Below are 16,560 nucleotides of genomic sequence, written 5' to 3' on the forward strand. Positions count from 1 at the left end.
ATAACAAACATCCAAGAACTGTCACTAAAAACATGAGCAACGTGAAGAACCCACACCAGGAGAGTGCAGTGAAGAAAGAACTACATCTTATAATAACAAACATCCAAGAACTGTCACTAAAACATGAGCAACGTGAAGAACCCACACCAGGAGAGTGCAGTGAAGAAAGAACTACATCTTATAATAACAAACATCCAAGAACTGTCACTAAAAACATGAGCAACATGAAGAACCCACACCAGGAGAGTGCAGTGAAGAAAGAACTACATCTTATAATAACAAACATCCAAGAACTGTCACTAAAAACATGAGCAACGTGAAGAACCCACACCAGGAGAGTGCAGTGAAGAAAGAACTACATCTTATAATAACAAACATCCAAGAACTGTCACTAAAAACATGAGCAACGTGAAGAACCCACACCAGGAGAGTGCAGTGAAGAAAGAACTACATCTTATAATAACAAACATCCAAGAACTGTCACTAAAAACATGAGCAACGTGAAGAACCCACACCAGGAGAGTGCAGTGAAGAAAGAACTACATCTTATAATAACAAACATCCAAGAACTGTCACTAAAAACATGAGCAACGTGAAGAACCCACACCAGGAGAGTGCAGTGAAGAAAGAACTACATCTTATAATAACAAACATCCAAGAACTGTCACTAAAAACATGAGCAACATGAAGAACCCACACCAGGAGAGTGCAGTGAAGAAAGAACTACATCTTATAATAACAAACATCCAAGAACTGTCACTAAAACATGAGCAACGTGAAGAACCCACACCAGGAGAGTGCAGTGAAGAAAGAACTACATCTTATAATAACAAACATCCAAGAACTGTCACTAAAAACATGAGCAACGTGAAGAACCCACACCAGGAGAGTGCAGTGAAGAAAGAACTACATCTTATAATAACAAACATCCAAGAACTGTCACTAAAAACATGAGCAACGTGAAGAACCCACACCAGGAGAGTGCAGTGAAGAAAGAACTACATCTTATAATAACAAACATCCAAGAACTGTCACTAAAACATGAGCAACGTGAAGAACCCACACCAGGAGAGTGCAGTGAAGAAAGAACTACATCTTATAATAACAAACATCCAAGAACTGTCACTAAAGCATGAGCAACGTGAAGAACCCACACCAGGAGAGTGCAGTGAAGAAAGAACTACATCTTATAATAACAAACATCCAAGAACTGTCACTAAAAACATGAGCAACGTGAAGAACCCACACCAGGAGAGTGCAGTGAAGAAAGAACTACATCTTATAATAACAAACATCCAAGAACTGTCACTAAAACATGAGCAACGTGAAGAACCCACACCAGGAGAGTGCAGTGAAGAAAGAACTACATCTTATAATAACAAACATCCAAGAACTGTCACTAAAAAGATGAGCAACGTGAAGAACCCACACCAGGAGAGTGCAGTGAAGAAAGAACTACATCTTATAATAACAAACATCCAAGAACTGTCACTAAAACATGAGCAACGTGAAGAACCCACATCAGGAGAGTGTAGTGAAGAAAGAACTACATCTTATAATAACAAACATCCAAGAACTGTCACTAAAACATGAGCAACGTGAAGAACCCACACCAGGAGAGTGCAGCGAACAAATAACTACATCTTATAATAACAAACATCCAAGAACTGTCACACTAAAACATGAGCAACGTGAAGAACCCACACCAGGAGAGTGCAGTGAAGAAAGAACTACATCTTATAATAACAAACATCCAAGAACTGTCACTAAAACATGCATGAGCAACGTGAAGAACCCACACCAGGAGAGTGCAGTGAAGAAAGAACTACATCTTATAATAACAAACATCCAAGAACTGTCACTAAAAACATGAGCAACGTGAAGAACCCACACCAGGAGAGTGCAGTGAAGAAAGAACTACATCTTATAATAACAAACATCCAAGAACTGTCACTAAAACATGAGCAACGTGAAGAACCCACACCAGGAGAGTGCAGTGAAGAAAGAACTACATCTTATAATAACAAACATCCAAGAACTGTCACTAAAAACATGAGCAACGTGAAGAACCCACACCAGGAGAGTGCAGTGAAGAAAGAACTACATCTTATAATAACAAACATCCAAGAACTGTCACTAAAACATGAGCAACGTGAAGAACCCACACCAGGAGAGTGCAGTGAAGAAAGAACTACATCTTATAATAACAAACATCCAAGAACTGTCACTAAAAACATGAGCAACGTGAAGAACCCACACCAGGAGAGTGCAGTGAAGAAAGAACTACATCTTATAATAACAAACATCCAAGAACTGTCACTAAAACATGAGCAACGTGAAGAACCCACACCAGGAGAGTGCAGTGAAGAAAGAACTACATCTTATAATAACAAACATCCAAGAACTGTCACTAAAAACATGAGCAACGTGAAGAACCCACACCAGGAGAGTGCAGTGAAGAAAGAACTACATCTTATAATAACAAACATCCAAGAACTGTCACTAAAACATGAGCAACGTGAAGAACCCACACCAGGAGAGTGCAGTGAAGAAAGAACTACATCTTATAATAACAAACATCCAAGAACTGTCACTAAAACATGAGCAACGTGAAGAACCCACACCAGGAGAGTGCAGTGAAGAAAGAACTACATCTTATAATAACAAACATCCAAGAACTGTCACTAAAAACATGAGCAACGTGAAGAACCCACACCAGGAGAGTGCAGTGAAGAAAGAACTACATCTTATAATAACAAACATCCAAGAACTGTCACTAAAACATGAGCAACGTGAAGAACCCACACCAGGAGAGTGCAGTGAAGAAAGAACTACATCTTATAATAACAAACATCCAAGAACTGTCACTAAAAACATGAGCAACGTGAAGAACCCACACCAGGAGAGTGCAGTGAAGAAAGAACTACATCTTATAATAACAAACATCCAAGAACTGTCACTAAAACATGAGCAACGTGAAGAACCCACACCAGGAGAGTGCAGTGAAGAAAGAACTACATCTTATAATAACAAACATCCAAGAACTGTCACTAAAAACATGAGCAACGTGAAGAACCCACACCAGGAGAGTGCAGTGAAGAAAGAACTACATCTTATAATAACAAACATCCAAGAACTGTCACTAAAAACATGAGCAACGTGAAGAACCCACACCAGGAGAGTGCAGTGAAGAAAGAACTACATCTTATAATAACAAACATCCAAGAACTGTCACTAAAACATGAGCAACGTGAAGAACCCACACCAGGAGAGTGCAGTGAAGAAAGAACTACATCTTATAATAACAAACATCCAAGAACTGTCACTAAAAACATGAGCAACGTGAAGAACCCACACCAGGAGAGTGCAGTGAAGAAAGAACTACATCTTATAATAACAAACATCCAAGAACTGTCACTAAAACATGAGCAACGTGAAGAACCCACACCAGGAGAGTGCAGTGAAGAAAGAACTACATCTTATAATAACAAACATCCAAGAACTGTCACTAAAACATGAGCAACGTGAAGAACCCACACCAGGAGAGTGCAGTGAAGAAAGAACTACATCTTATAATAACAAACATCCAAGAACTGTCACTAAAAACATGAGCAACGTGAAGAACCCACACCAGGAGAGTGCAGTGAAGAAAGAACTACATCTTATAATAACAAACATCCAAGAACTGTCACTAAAAACATGAGCAACGTGAAGAACCCACACCAGGAGAGTGCAGTGAAGAAAGAACTACATCTTATAATAACAAACATCCAAGAACTGTCACTAAAAACATGAGCAACGTGAAGAACCCACACCAGGAGAGTGCAGTGAAGAAAGAACTACATCTTATAATAACAAACATCCAAGAACTGTCACTAAAAACATGAGCAACGTGAAGAACCCACACCAGGAGAGTGCAGTGAAGAAAGAACTACATCTTATAATAACAAACATCCAAGAACTGTCACTAAAAACATGAGCAACGTGAAGAACCCACACCAGGAGAGTGCAGTGAAGAAAGAACTACATCTTATAATAACAAACATCCAAGAACTGTCACTAAAAACATGAGCAACGTGAAGAACCCACACCAGGAGAGTGCAGTGAAGAAAGAACTACATCTTATAATAACAAACATCCAAGAACTGTCACTAAAACATGAGCAACGTGAAGAACCCACACCAGGAGAGTGCAGTGAAGAAAGAACTACATCTTATAATAACAAACATCCAAGAACTGTCACTAAAAACATGAGCAACGTGAAGAACCCACACCAGGAGAGTGCAGTGAAGAAAGAACTACATCTTATAATAACAAACATCCAAGAACTGTCACTAAAACATGAGCAACGTGAAGAACCCACACCAGGAGAGTGCAGTGAAGAAAGAACTACATCTTATAATAACAAACATCCAAGAACTGTCACTAAAAACATGAGCAACGTGAAGAACCCACACCAGGAGAGTGCAGTGAAGAAAGAACTACATCTTATAATAACAAACATCCAAGAACTGTCACTAAAACATGAGCAACGTGAAGAACCCACACCAGGAGAGTGCAGTGAAGAAAGAACTACATCTTATAATGACAAACATCCAAGAACTGTCACTAAAAACATGAGCAACGTGAAGAACCCACACCAGGAGAGTGCAGTGAAGAAAGAACTACATCTTATAATAACAAACATCCAAGAACTGTCACTAAAGCATGAGCAACGTGAAGAACCCACACCAGGAGAGTGCAGTGAAGAAAGAACTACATCTTATAATAACAAACATCCAAGAACTGTCACTAAAACATGAGCAACGTGAAGAACCCACACCAGGAGAGTGCAGTGAAGAAAGAACTACATCTTATAATAACAAACATCCAAGAACTGTCACTAAAGCATGAGCAACGTGAAGAACCCACACCAGGAGAGTGCAGTGAAGAAAGAACTACATCTTATAATAACAAACATCCAAGAACTGTCACTAAAAACATGAGCAACGTGAAGAACCCACACCAGGAGAGTGCAGTGAAGAAAGAACTACATCTTATAATGACAAACATCCAAGAACTGTCACTAAAGCATGAGCAACGTGAAGAACCCACACCAGGAGAGTGCAGTGAAGAAAGAACTACATCTTATAATAACAAACATCCAAGAACTGTCACTAAAACATGAGCAACGTGAAGAACCCACACCAGGAGAGTGCAGTGAAGAAAGAACTACATCTTATAATGACAAACATCCAAGAACTGTCACTAAAAACATGAGCAACGTGAAGAACCCACACCAGGAGAGTGCAGTGAAGAAAGAACTACATCTTATAATAACAAACATCCAAGAACTGTCACTAAAAACATGAGCAACGTGAAGAACCCACACCAGGAGAGTGCAGTGAAGAAAGAACTACATCTTATAATAACAAACATCCAAGAACTGTCACTAAAAACATGAGCAACGTGAAGAACCCACACCAGGAGAGTGCAGTGAAGAAAGAACTACATCTTATAATAACAAACATCCAAGAACTGTCACTAAAACATGAGCAACGTGAAGAACCCACACCAGGAGAGTGCAGTGAAGAAAGAACTACATCTTATAATAACAAACATCCAAGAACTGTCACTAAAACATGAGCAACGTGAAGAACCCACACCAGGAGAGTGCAGTGAAGAAAGAACTACATCTTATAATAACAAACATCCAAGAACTGTCACTAAAACATGAGCAACGTGAAGAACCCACACCAGGAGAGTGCAGTGAAGAAAGAACTACATCTTATAATAACAAACATCCAAGAACTGTCACTAAAAACATGAGCAACGTGAAGAACCCACACCAGGAGAGTGCAGTGAAGAAAGAACTACATCTTATAATAACAAACATCCAAGAACTGTCACTAAAACATGAGCAACGTGAAGAACCCACACCAGGAGAGTGCAGTGAAGAAAGAACTACATCTTATAATAACAAACATCCAAGAACTGTCACTAAAACATGAGCAACGTGAAGAACCCACACCAGGAGAGTGCAGTGAAGAAAGAACTACATCTTATAATAACAAACATCCAAGAACTGTCACTAAAACATGAGCAACGTGAAGAACCCACACCAGGAGAGTGCAGTGAAGAAAGAACTACATCTTATAATAACAAACATCCAAGAACTGTCACTAAAAACATGAGCAACGTGAAGAACCCACACCAGGAGAGTGCAGTGAAGAAAGAACTACATCTTATAATAACAAACATCCAAGAACTGTCACTAAAAACATGAGCAACGTGAAGAACCCACACCAGGAGAGTGCAGTGAAGAAAGAACTACATCTTATAATAACAAACATCCAAGAACTGTCACTAAAACATGAGCAACGTGAAGAACCCACACCAGGAGAGTGCAGTGAAGAAAGAACTACATCTTATAATAACAAACATCCAAGAACTGTCACTAAAAACATGAGCAACGTGAAGAACCCACACCAGGAGAGTGCAGTGAAGAAAGAACTACATCTTATAATAACAAACATCCAAGAACTGTCACTAAAGCATGAGCAACGTGAAGAACCCACACCAGGAGAGTGCAGTGAAGAAAGAACTACATCTTATAATAACAAACATCCAAGAACTGTCACTAAAAACATGAGCAACGTGAAGAACCCACACCAGGAGAGTGCAGTGAAGAAAGAACTACATCTTATAATAACAAACATCCAAGAACTGTCACTAAAAACATGAGCAACGTGAAGAACCCACACCAGGAGAGTGCAGTGAAGAAAGAACTACATCTTATAATAACAAACATCCAAGAACTGTCACTAAAACATGAGCAACGTGAAGAACCCACACCAGGAGAGTGCAGTGAAGAAAGAACTACATCTTATAATAACAAACATCCAAGAACTGTCACTAAAACATGAGCAACGTGAAGAACCCACACCAGGAGAGTGCAGTGAAGAAAGAACTACATCTTATAATAACAAACATCCAAGAACTGTCACTAAAACATGAGCAACGTGAAGAACCCACACCAGGAGAGTGCAGTGAAGAAAGAACTACATCTTATAATAACAAACATCCAAGAACTGTCACTAAAACATGAGCAACGTGAAGAACCCACACCAGGAGAGTGCAGTGAAGAAAGAACTACATCTTATAATAACAAACATCCAAGAACTGTCACTAAAAACATGAGCAACGTGAAGAACCCACACCAGGAGAGTGCAGTGAAGAAAGAACTACATCTTATAATAACAAACATCCAAGAACTGTCACTAAAACATGAGCAACGTGAAGAACCCACACCAGGAGAGTGCAGTGAAGAAAGAACTACATCTTATAATAACAAACATCCAAGAACTGTCACTAAAACATGAGCAACGTGAAGAACCCACACCAGGAGAGTGCAGTGAAGAAAGAACTACATCTTATAATAACAAACATCCAAGAACTGTCACTAAAAACATGAGCAACGTGAAGAACCCACACCAGGAGAGTGCAGTGAAGAAAGAACTACATCTTATAATAACAAACATCCAAGAACTGTCACTAAAAACATGAGCAACGTGAAGAACCCACACCAGGAGAGTGCAGTGAAGAAAGAACTACATCTTATAATAACAAACATCCAAGAACTGTCACTAAAAACATGAGCAACGTGAAGAACCCACACCAGGAGAGTGCAGTGAAGAAAGAACTACATCTTATAATAACAAACATCCAAGAACTGTCACTAAAACATGAGCAACGTGAAGAACCCACACCAGGAGAGTGCAGTGAAGAAAGAACTACATCTTATAATAACAAACATCCAAGAACTGTCACTAAAAACATGAGCAACGTGAAGAACCCACACCAGGAGAGTGCAGTGAAGAAAGAACTACATCTTATAATAACAAACATCCAAGAACTGTCACTAAAGCATGAGCAACGTGAAGAACCCACACCAGGAGAGTGCAGTGAAGAAAGAACTACATCTTATAATAACAAACATCCAAGAACTGTCACTAAAACATGAGCAACGTGAAGAACCCACACCAGGAGAGTGCAGTGAAGAAAGAACTACATCTTATAATAACAAACATCCAAGAACTGTCACTAAAACATGAGCAACGTGAAGAACCCACACCAGGAGAGTGCAGTGAAGAAAGAACTACATCTTATAATAACAAACATCCAAGAACTGTCACTAAAAACATGAGCAACGTGAAGAACCCACACCAGGAGAGTGCAGTGAAGAAAGAACTACATCTTATAATAACAAACATCCAAGAACTGTCACTAAAAACATGAGCAACGTGAAGAACCCACACCAGGAGAGTGCAGTGAAGAAAGAACTACATCTTATAATAACAAACATCCAAGAACTGTCACTAAAACATGAGCAACGTGAAGAACCCACACCAGGAGAGTGCAGTGAAGAAAGAACTACATCTTATAATAACAAACATCCAAGAACTGTCACTAAAAACATGAGCAACGTGAAGAACCCACACCAGGAGAGTGCAGTGAAGAAAGAACTACATCTTATAATAACAAACATCCAAGAACTGTCACTAAAAACATGAGCAACGTGAAGAACCCACACCAGGAGAGTGCAGTGAAGAAAGAACTACATCTTATAATAACAAACATCCAAGAACTGTCACTAAAACATGAGCAACGTGAAGAACCCACACCAGGAGAGTGCAGTGAAGAAAGAACTACATCTTATAATAACAAACATCCAAGAACTGTCACTAAAAACATGAGCAACGTGAAGAACCCACACCAGGAGAGTGCAGTGAAGAAAGAACTACATCTTATAATAACAAACATCCAAGAACTGTCACTAAAAACATGAGCAACGTGAAGAACCCACACCAGGAGAGTGCAGTGAAGAAAGAACTACATCTTATAATAACAAACATCCAAGAACTGTCACTAAAAACATGAGCAACGTGAAGAACCCACACCAGGAGAGTGCAGTGAAGAAAGAACTACATCTTATAATAACAAACATCCAAGAACTGTCACTAAAAACATGAGCAACGTGAAGAACCCACACCAGGAGAGTGCAGTGAAGAAAGAACTACATCTTATAATAACAAACATCCAAGAACTGTCACTAAAGCATGAGCAACGTGAAGAACCCACACCAGGAGAGTGCAGTGAAGAAAGAACTACATCTTATAATAACAAACATCCAAGAACTGTCACTAAAAACATGAGCAACGTGAAGAACCCACACCAGGAGAGTGCAGTGAAGAAAGAACTACATCTTATAATAACAAACATCCAAGAACTGTCACTAAAGCATGAGCAACGTGAAGAACCCACACCAGGAGAGTGCAGTGAAGAAAGAACTACATCTTATAATAACAAACATCCAAGAACTGTCACTAAAAACATGAGCAACGTGAAGAACCCACACCAGGAGAGTGCAGTGAAGAAAGAACTACATCTTATAATAACAAACATCCAAGAACTGTCACTAAAGCATGAGCAACGTGAAGAACCCACACCAGGAGAGTGCAGTGAAGAAAGAACTACATCTTATAATAACAAACATCCAAGAACTGTCACTAAAAGCATGAGCAACATGAAGAACCCACACCAGGAGAGTGCAGTGAAGAAAGAACTACATCTTATAATAACAAACATCCAAGAACTGTCACTAAAACATGAGCAACACGAAGAACCCACACCAGGAGAGTGCAGTGAAGAAAGAACTACATCTTATAATAACAAACATCCAAGAACTGTCACTAAAAGCATGAGCAACATGAAGAACCCACACCAGGAGAGTGCAGTGAAGAAAGAACTACATCTTATAATAACAAACATCCAAGAACTGTCACTAAAAACATGAGCAACGTGAAGAACCCACACCAGGAGAGTGCAGTGAAGAAAGAACTACATCTTATAATGACAAACATCCAAGAACTGTCACTAAAAACATGAGCAACGTGAAGAACCCACACCAGGAGAGTGCAGTGAAGAAAGAACTACATCTTATAATAACAAACATCCAAGAACTGTCACTAAAAACATGAGCAACGTGAAGAACCCACACCAGGAGAGTGCAGTGAAGAAAGAACTACATCTTATAATAACAAACATCCAAGAACTGTCACTAAAACATGAGCAACGTGAAGAACCCACACCAGGAGAGTGCAGTGAAGAAAGAACTACATCTTATAATGACAAACATCCAAGAACTGTCACTAAAACATGAGCAACGTGAAGAACCCACACCAGGAGAGTGCAGTGAAGAAAGAACTACATCTTATAATAACAAACATCCAAGAACTGTCACTAAAAACATGAGCAACGTGAAGAACCCACACCAGGAGAGTGCAGTGAAGAAAGAACTACATCTTATAATAACAAACATCCAAGAACTGTCACTAAAATGGACAAATTCAAAAACAAAATGGATATTATCAAACAAGAATGCAGTAAACAACTGGAACTTCTAAATGGAATAGTAAAAAAACAATCTGAACAGATTCTTGCCTTACAGGAAACAGTAACTGACCTGGATACTAGAGTGACAGAAAATGAACATCACAATGAATTTCTTCTGAGACAAAACTCCAGGCTGATTGAGAAACTGGAAGACCATGAAAGTAGATCAAGGATAAATAACATAAGAATATATGGAACGCCTGAGAAAGAAGAGGATGCTAACATGATTCAAGTCCTCAATAAGTGGTTTTCATCAGCACTAAACCTGCCTGAATCTCTCTTTTGGAATTGAGAGGGCTCATCAGTCCCTGACAAATCCAGCTTCATCTCTGAGTTCATCTAATCCCGGGTCTATAATAGTTAGATTCCTTTCCTCGCAAGACAAGGACTTAGTGCTGAAATCAGCTTGGACTAATTCCTCTATCAAGATGGGTGAAAAAGTTATTCATTTTGACAATGACTACACCTCTACAGTCAAATCCAGGCGAAAGGAGTGTGTTCCTCTAATTAAGTCCTTGAAAAAATCCAATATTAAAGCTCAAATTCTTTTTCCTCCAAGAATAAAATTCACCTTGCCAGGAGTGAAGATCTTTGATTCCCTACAAGAAGCAGTAGAATTTATCCAAAAGAAGAAAATACTGTCGGACATAGAAGAAATGGAATGGTCATCTCAGAGTTTGAAGAGACAGGCATAAAAAAATGGATGGCCTGTGAAGGAAGGAGCAAACAAAACTAAGAAACTAAAGGACAAATTAATAAATTCCTTCTAATTTTAAATGCTTTGTTTTATGAATCATAATATATTTCATTCTGGAAAACATATACTGTAAGGTAATGTGAATCATCTTTATTATTAACTTTCTCTTTTCCTTTATATATCTACTTTTGATCCAGTTTATATTCAAAGAGGTTCAGGATTTTGTCCTCTGTATTTGTTCCCTTGATGTGTATTAGCAATGATTTCTCAAACCTACTTGACATTTCTGCCTTTTGTCACTGTTTGATCTTAAACTTAGCCTGTGGAGGATTTTAAACTTATTCCTGTCAGTGAAGACAGCTAAAAAGATTAAGGAATCATTGCTGCTTAGGCCAAGCCACAACCCATAATCAAGTTTCTTAAAGACCAGAACCATGAGTTTACCCTACAATCCATGAGTGTCAACTACAGCAGAATAAACTAAGACATTCAAAACATGGTTGGTTTTCCATTGACAGACCAAAAATATGCTCCTAACATATTAATATACTTTTTGCTTAAAGAATACAGCTGGTATTAAAAAGGTTTTATTAGCCCCTACTGGGAATCACTGTGTGTTTGTCTGTGAGTGTGTGTGTGTGTGTGTGTGTGTGTGTGTGTGTGTGTGTGTGTGTGTGTGTGTGTGTGTGTGTGTGTGTGTGTGTGTGTGTGTGTGTGTGTGTGTGTGTGTGTGTGTGTGTATGTATGTGTGTGTGTGTGTGTGTGTGTGTGTGTATGTATGTGTGTGTGCTTTGTGATCTGAATGGAGAGATAAGTCAGCAAGCAAAGGAGAGTAGTATTGCTGAAACTGAATTCATCCTCAAGTCTTGCTGAGTACCTTCACAAGGTAGATCTATTTTTTTTTTTTTTTGCACAAAATCTCACCAAGACGACATTAATGTATAGACTGTATTTTATATAGCATATAGCATGGACAGACGTAGGTCAAAAATAAAAAAAAAAGATAGTTGGGTGCACAAGACACAGGATAAAAAAGTACCCAATCCTGGTAGGCGCACTGGTCCCAGGACTGGAAAAAATGACAGTGTAGAATCCTCAAAATATGGAACATTCCCACAATGGGGCCAGGCTCAGGGGGAGGATGCCTTCCCCCCCATTGTAGAAGGAAGTAGCAGTCCACAAAAATCACAAAAACTGATAGGCCAAAGAAGAGCCATAAAGATGATAAAGTGGACTATTGAGGATAAGAAAGAAATGATGTATTGTTACTATTATTGAAACAATACTAATTTCATGAATTTAATCATACTTCAACTTAGGAATGGGGTTCATAATATTAAAAATCCAAAAGATTTGGAGAAATTAAAAAAAAAGACTTTATTCTGATAATTAAGGTGGGTGAAATCCTGTGAAATGAGTTCATAGTTGTTTACTAGGCTAATGGCCCTGGAGCCTTTACAAGCCTAGCCCATAGGATTACCCTGGCATCATGCCACCCGACATTAGTTCCCAGTGCCTCTGTTGAGTAGAGCCACTGGAGTGATCCCCGGGGTGAATTTTCTGTTTCCCATCCACTCATCAAGAATTCTGTTGAAGAGGGCCAGTGAGCTGCTCTGTTTGACATGTATGGGAAGTCTATTCCACAGCATGGTCAGTCTCTGGGTTATGAACCTGTCCCTCCAGCATGTTCTGTTGATTGTGGTAATGAGGTTGAGGTCTCTGGAGCATGTGGTATGAAGGGATTGGGATTTCTTTAGATGTAGCATTTCTAACAGAGCTGGGTCAGACATGGCTTTGTAAGTCAAGCAGAGATCGTCTCTAAGTAGGCGATATGAGACAGAGAATAGTTGTTTTTTTTTAGTCTGTCCATATAGGACAACTGTTTAAGGCCTAGGATCATCTTTCTAAGGTACTTTTGTGGCCTCTGCAGTTGTTGCAGGTGTCTCGTGAGGTACATGTCAAATGGGGCATTGTACTCAATGAATGGCCTAATGAAGGAAGAGTAGAAGGAGACAATGACCTCTTTCTTCCTGGATGCAAAACCCTTAGTAATGCGATGTGCCACATAGAAGGACTTTCTGACCACAGTGGCAATATGGTGGTCAGAAGAGGGGCTGCTGTCAACCTGTGTTCCCAGATCTTTTATAACGCCTTCTGTATTCAGTGGATTATCATCAATGTGGTAATTCATTGGAACTGAGTTTTTCCCAAAGGGGATGATGACACATTTTATGGCATTGAGCTTAATGCCATAGTTCTGACACCAGTTGTTGGTCTCACTGAGGCCTTTCTGCAAGATGTCAAAATCACTTGAGAAGTTAATAATAGCTCCCAACTTGCAATCATCTGTGAACTTTGTCAGCCAGAGTCCCTTCATGTTGGCCTGAAGTTCAGAGAAGTAGATACCAAACAGGAGAGGACCCAGGACTGAACCCTGTTGGACTCCACTTGTGACTGGTCGGCAGTCTGACTTGGAGTCAGCTACTTTCCCACTGTGGGTTCTATCTGTGAGCTAGTTTTGCAACCCACCTAGTGATATAGGGGTTGATGCCTAGCCTAGTGTGTTTTTCTATGATTCCTGAGTGGGGAATGGTATCAAAGGCCTTAGCCAGATCAAGGTAGGCTGTATGAACCACCTTGCCTTCATCCACAGCTCTGGTGACTGACTCAAAGAAGTCAACTAGGTTGAGCAGGCATGATCTACCCTTCACAAAACCAAACTGTGTGGGATCCAGAGTTTGGAGATTTCCTATATCCTTGTTTATTAGGTCCATGATGGTGCATTCCATAGCTTTGCATATCAGACACATCAGGTTAATGGGGCGTTAGTTCCCAGGGTCTGTAGTCACTCCTCCTTTGTGGAAAGGGATGACTGTAGCAGTGTGCCATTCAGTAGGAATAAAGCCTGAGGTGAGGCTGTGATTGAACAGGGCACACAGGTGAGGTGCCAGTTCACTCTGTAGTTCATGTAGAACACAGCCAGGGATATTGTCAGGTCCCACAGAAGCTGTATTCTTGGTCTTGGACAGTGCTGTTTTAACCTGTGCAGCATTAATACTGGGTGCCTGGCAATCTATTGGTATTGTGATTGGTGTTTTGGGGGAGAGAGGGGTAAGGTTGGCACTGAATCTGTCGGCCAGTATAGTGGCAAAATCTATTGGCTTGGTATAAAGATACCATAGTACAGTAGCTCAGAGCAAATCTGGGTATTGCTGTGGAGATTCTTTACATAACTATAGAAGGCCTTGTGGTTGTCTTTACTATCTGCAGTTCTGTTTTTATAGCTAGCTTTAGAGAATTTGATGAGGGATCTCAGCTTTTTGTTGAGGCAGATAAGGGAGTTTTTCCAGTCTTGGGACTTCACCTTATTCCACATCAGTTTCTTCCTTCTGTTGTAGAGCTTGTTTATGGCATGGGACCACTAGATTGGCTTCCTTTTTTTTGGAGGATAGCATCTTGGTTCTATTGGGTATGGCGAGATCCATGCATTTGTGTACGTGTTCGTACAGTGCATTGGTGTATGATTCAGCGGTCGTGCAATTATTCTCCATTTGTATGGGTGCCATGACGTTAGCCACCTCTTTTTTTAGGATCCCAAAGTTAGTTTTGGAGAAGTTATTCATGGTGGTTACCTTTTCAGGGGTTGGGTGGGGGTTGGGAGGGATGTGGATTTCCAAGGTGATTTGTTTGTGGTCAGATCTAACCAGGGAGGAGTTGACTATTCATGTAGAGCAATGGTCACCCATGTTAGTAATGACCAGGTCAAGAATGTTACTACCTATAGTGGGGGTAAGAATGAGCTTGTCCAGGGCATTGGAATTAATGAAATCTAGGAAATGGTGGGCAAGTGTATTGATGCATGAGTAGTTTTCCCAGTTAATGGAGGGGTAGTTGAAGTCACCCAGTATGAGAATGTTAGGTTGGACTGTAATATTCTCCAGGGTGCTTAGGAATGTGGACTCTGAGTCTTGGAACATGGTTGGGGACCTATAGCAGGCTACAACCTGAATCACTGTCTTACCCAATGTTAGCTGCACCTCAAGTATCTCAGATGGGTTATTTTAGGCTACCAGTCTGGAGGTGTCCGCATCTTTTATGAATATGGAAACACCACCACCTTTGGAGCTTCATTCCAAGTTCTGGAGCCGAAAGGTGTGGAATGAGTTATAGTCTGGTAGTGCAGGGGTGCTTTCTGCTGCTTTGAACCAGGTCTCTGTTACAGCACAAATGGTGATGTTCTCCATTTTAAGGATTGCTTCAAGCAAGTGCATTTTGAGATTTAGACTTTTAGCATTGAGCAGCATGATTCTCAGATTGCATTTGTTTGTAGCTGTTATGGTGGTAATTTGGTCTTTGGAACACAGCCTAAAAATGCACTATAGGGGTGGCAAGAGCCTTGGTCAGTATCCAGAAGCCCAGGGGTGACAGATGCAGGCCATCTCTGGCAAAGCATTGAGGTCTGTCAGTCATATCGTCCCAGGCAGACAGATACTGGATCCCCTTAAATTGATACCAGAAACTTAGCCAATTGTTGAAGTCAATCATTTTCTGCTTGTACTGTGGTATCATTCTGGGTGATGGTAGGATGCTGCTCAGGGCTTGGGTCATACCTGCCTGGGCTACATAATCCAAAAGCTCCTCCATGTCTCTTTTCACATAGTCCGGGGAGGTACATCTCAGATCATTCACACCCACATGTGCAATGACAGAGTCATATTTGTACCTGTTGTTGAGGGACCTGAATGTGTGTATTATGTGGCAGATCCTGGGACCTGACAGGCAGCTGACTGTTACTTTCTCCTTATTCAACCTAGTGAGTGGGACATCAGTGTACCTCATTATCGAGTCACCTATGACTAGTGTGTTGGGCATTCTGTTTTGCCTTAGAGACTTTGGTTGAGTGGCACACTGTTTAGGAGAGTTATGTGTCTCATGATTAGTGTTCATAGGTTCATATGCTGGTACTAGGCTATTGGCCCTAGGGCCTATACAAGCCTAGTCATAACAATTCCCTGGCTATTTCTTTCCACAGTATTTACTTCCCTGGACACCTGTCTAGCAGGGAAATAATCAGCCCTTGCAAGTCCTGAACCAAGGACCCTGCACACCATAGCCAAAGCAATTTACCACTAAGCCATATGAGTTGTGTTGTGGTGGTTGAATGCTTTTCTGCCTTGGAAGCCTCTGCTGTTTGGGTAGATTTTTATTGAGAGCCTCCACAAAGGTGGCTGTGTGGTTTGTGTTTTTATGTGAAGCCAGTGCTGGTGTGTGTTCTGGAAAGCTATGTGTTCCATGTGGTGTGGTGCAAGTATCAACCTCCTCTTGACCAGCTATTCCGGTCTTGGCTGGAGAGTGTGTGGCTTCCAATTTGGATATATAAGTGCATCCCTTGCAAGTCTGAGTGTTGGGAGGTAAGAGGAGAGGGTTGC

Source organism: Protopterus annectens, chromosome 9.part0 (assembly GCF_019279795.1).
Source record: "Protopterus annectens isolate FY-2018-M chromosome 9.part0, PAN1.0, whole genome shotgun sequence".
Lineage (NCBI taxonomy): Eukaryota > Metazoa > Chordata > Ceratodontiformes > Protopteridae > Protopterus > Protopterus annectens.